The sequence below is a fragment of the Clarias gariepinus genome, chromosome 19, assembly GCF_024256425.1.
Source record: "Clarias gariepinus isolate MV-2021 ecotype Netherlands chromosome 19, CGAR_prim_01v2, whole genome shotgun sequence".
Classification (NCBI taxonomy): Eukaryota; Metazoa; Chordata; class Actinopteri; order Siluriformes; family Clariidae; genus Clarias; species Clarias gariepinus.
In genome coordinates this window covers 5784994-5788783 of record NC_071118.1, presented here as the reverse complement: position 1 = coordinate 5788783, position 3790 = coordinate 5784994, and the positions used below count along the sequence as shown (strand labels likewise).

The 3790-nt window shown below is 32.4% G+C and overlaps 1 non-coding gene across 1 annotated transcript; it reads right to left on the bottom strand.

Annotated features, from left to right (window-relative positions):
- Positions 1–1130: 1130 nt before the first annotated feature.
- On the bottom strand, positions 1131–1245 carry LOC128508101 (U5 spliceosomal RNA). Its single transcript, XR_008355861.1, has one exon. It is a non-coding gene; the product is annotated as a U5 spliceosomal RNA (small nuclear RNA).
- Positions 1246–3790: the final 2545 nt, after the last annotated feature.

The following is a 3790-nucleotide window of genomic DNA, read 5'->3' as shown; positions in this document are numbered from 1 at the left end:
TAGGATCATCATTCATGGATGTACAGCAGTTTTAAAAACATTTGCGCCTTAAAAATGTTTTACTGCGGCTAATAGTTTCATTACTGTACTGGGCTTGACCAGTATTTTTGGTCTTTTTTAACCGCCCATCAATTTTATGCTTTCAATACATTTTATTACAAGTCCCAGTTTGACTTGTACACCTGTTGTCCATTAAAATGATTATTGTGATGCTCATGTACACTAGAGTTGTGATATATACAGTATATATAAAAAGAATGGGGGGAGATTTACAAGTGCAATATGCACAATATATATTTTTATGCAAAATATACAGGCTATCCAAATTTCTATGTACAGTGTGTACTGTATGTCTAGTAGTAAATAAGTAAAGTGGAGATCCTGGATTATCTGCAGTCACAGGATATGAACTAGACTGTAAAAGGTGGTAAAATAAATAGTATCTGTGTGAAGTGGAGTGTCTGAGCAGTCAGAAGTTCTTTCCAAACTTTTTCTCTAGACACACTTTTTAAAATGGCAAACCATCACGACCCAATTCACAACAGGCATTTTGTATAAATTGTGAGAAAAGTGCATAAATTAATGCTCTGGATAATTTTAATTGCCATTTATGCATCAGGTTTTGGGCTTTGAATGGTAAATCAGCCATTTATATATAATTTTAAAATATATTAACGTTCACATACCTAGTCCAATTAAATATTGGATTAAATTTTGTTGAAAAAAATTTTTGAACCTTTTGTTTTAGTGTTTAAAAATGCTGAGCAGTATTATCTGGAACTAAAACTTTTTGAAATTAAGTTGATCTGGATAAAACAAAGATTAAAACCGTCTATTTTTGTACGAATTTGAGTACAGAGTTTTGTTTTATTTTTTAACAATGAGCACATTAGTTCTTGATTAATATTCTATTCCAGTAGATGGCAGTAACGCATCAATACGATACTGTTCTAACCACCAAGGAACACAAAAAAAATTAAATAAAGAAAAACGAATGCGCATAATCAAAACAGGTACAATTACCATTTAATACTCGAGATTAACTATACATAAATAAACACACTTGATCTTTAATTTTAGTTGTACAACTAAGTACTGTATGTTGATTCTTTTATTAAACTCAAAAAGAAAGCTCCACAAACGTAGAGCTCCGAAAAAATTAGTTTATACTCATAGTGTTCCTCTCCACGGAAATCTTTAGTAAAAGGCGAAAGATTTATTCGATATGAAGAGAAACAAGAGTGATAAATGAATGAAGTTCGGCGTAACAATTTATTGCATAATTAACACACTGCTAGATGATGGTAACCAGATAATCGCGCCGTTTTTCTAAAAAAAAAAAAAACTAAATTTAACAAGTGACTGACTAAACAATAACTTAATTTTAACTTAATAAAAAAATCACTTACAATGAAATTTAAACATGCTTTACCCATACCAAAGCCAAGCCACGTAAATAAAATGAAATAGAATATTTTTAAAAATACGAAATGCACCATGGGATATATACTATTAGCCCCGCCCTCATCAGGCTCTCTCTGACGTTACCCAAATTCAGGGGCGTCGCACCCGTGGGGGATGTGGGTGTTTTAACACCAAGACTTTTCCCTGTGAGAGGATTCAACACCCAGACTTTTTCTACAGTTTTCCCGCAGTTTTGAACAAACGCCTTCGCATTTGCTCCTCCGTTTCTCTGGCCGCTCTGTGTCTCCGCTCGCTTCAGCTCTCCTCTCCCCTCCCTCTCAAACATGACACAGGCTGATGATTGGCTGTTCTGCCTTAAGTCCCGCCTCTCTGGGTGTGTTAGATTTATCGGTCAGCTCGAGCAGAGGAGGCGGGAACTTATGGTTCTTATGATTATTTACATCTCCGTTTTCCAGGTACTTTGAATGTTTACGCTTTTGAGGTTTTTAAATAAGCTTGATATATGTTTGGGAAGATGTTCTGTTTATGTTTTGTTGACATGTCGAATGTTTTCTGTATTATATTTAGTTTTTTAGATTAATGGCAATTGCTAATTGGTATAGTGTTCAGTAGCTAACTTAGCTAAATTCAGTTATGTGTGTGGCATGCAATGCATAAAGTAACTGTGATGAAGAAGGCAGGAAATTGATGAGGAGGGACAAATTGACAATGTTAAGCAATGTATTTATGGGTTTATTGCCAGTGCAATTGATTTTGATATTTTGAGCATTGTTTGTTCATTTGCTGACCTGCCTGTTGTGTTTGATCGGATCTGTTGAGGAGAAAAAAGTGAGAAATAATGTCAGTTTGCATACCTGTTGACTATGGAAGAATATCGTTTTAATGTGTATATTATTTTAATGTTTAAAAACAGTAAATTGTTAAATTATTTATACTATTATTTATATTATTATACTTTTGTTTATATTATTATTATTTAGAAAAAGCTTTTTGTGAGGACCTTTTTTGTTTTATATCTTCATTGCTTACTTGCTTATCTGCAAGTAAGCAAAATGTAGCAGTCCCAGTCCTGTCAGACCCATGTCACTATTAAGCTTACCACTGTCCTTTTGTCACACAGTATCATTAAGATGCATAAAAGAAAGAGGCAGGAGAAGATTGACACCTTTTTCAAGAGAAATCCTGTAAGTGAAGTTGAGAGATTAAAGTTGAAAAATGTTGACATTAAACAACAGTAGCCTATTACCATTAGATGCTGTTTGCATTTATTTCATTGTATTACTTTTCCCCAAACTCAAACTCACCTCAACAGTGTTGCTGTGTACATAAACACATGTACATGTACATAAAGACAAGCTGGACAGGGGAAAGAGAAAAAAGGTTGCTGAGCAGTTTGTCTCTTGTAAGGAGAGCAGAAAGGGCATTTTTGGTTATTTTAAATGAGAGATATAGTTGGTCATATATTATTTGGTCAGTTGTTGTTGTTGTTGATTGCATTTATATATGTACATATGTGTTTATATTTTTGTTCTGAATATACAGTATGTTGTTTGTATGATGTGTTGTCTGTATATTTGGAGTAACAAAATAATTTCTCCCTGAGATTATTAAAGCATTTCTGATTCTAAATCTTTTAAATTGAAAGCTTTTTATATCTTGTTTGTTAATACCTTTTGTACCCTCTGTCATTGTATTCATAATTTTTATTCTTAACAAACAAACCACATTCATCCCCCACACTTTTGAAAAGCTTGCTACGCCCCTGCCCAGATTGTCTCTTTTAGATAGATGAATAGATAGATAGAGTTAAAATTTTATTCGTCACACACAACCATACACAATATGATATAGAGTAAAATGCTTATTTGACTGTTCCTGACCTAAAAATTAAATATAGGATAGAATTGATCTTTACTGCAGTAGAAAAGATCTTACTAGAAAAAAAAAACTTTTAAAAATTTGGATAAATGTGCAAATCTACAGTTCACTGATTTACAAAGTTACAAAAAATATATAATTAAAATCTAAATATATAAATCAAATGTATAAATTACACATGATGTGCAAAATGTGCAATATAAAAAGGACGTTTGAAAGAAATGTAAAAATCCAAAAGCAAGGACATACAGGCAAAAGACATGTAGTTGAAATTAGAAATTGTACAGTGTATTTAAAAATAAATACACTTGGAAGATGACCAGCCTTCCACAGAAATGACGAAATGACTAAGAGAAAATAGAATATATATATACTGTATACTGTATATATATCAGAATCTGAAAGAGTTTTATTTCCAAGTACGCTTGCACGTACAAGGAATTTATTTTAGTGAGCTTCCAGAACAAAACAAATAACAAGACAAAAC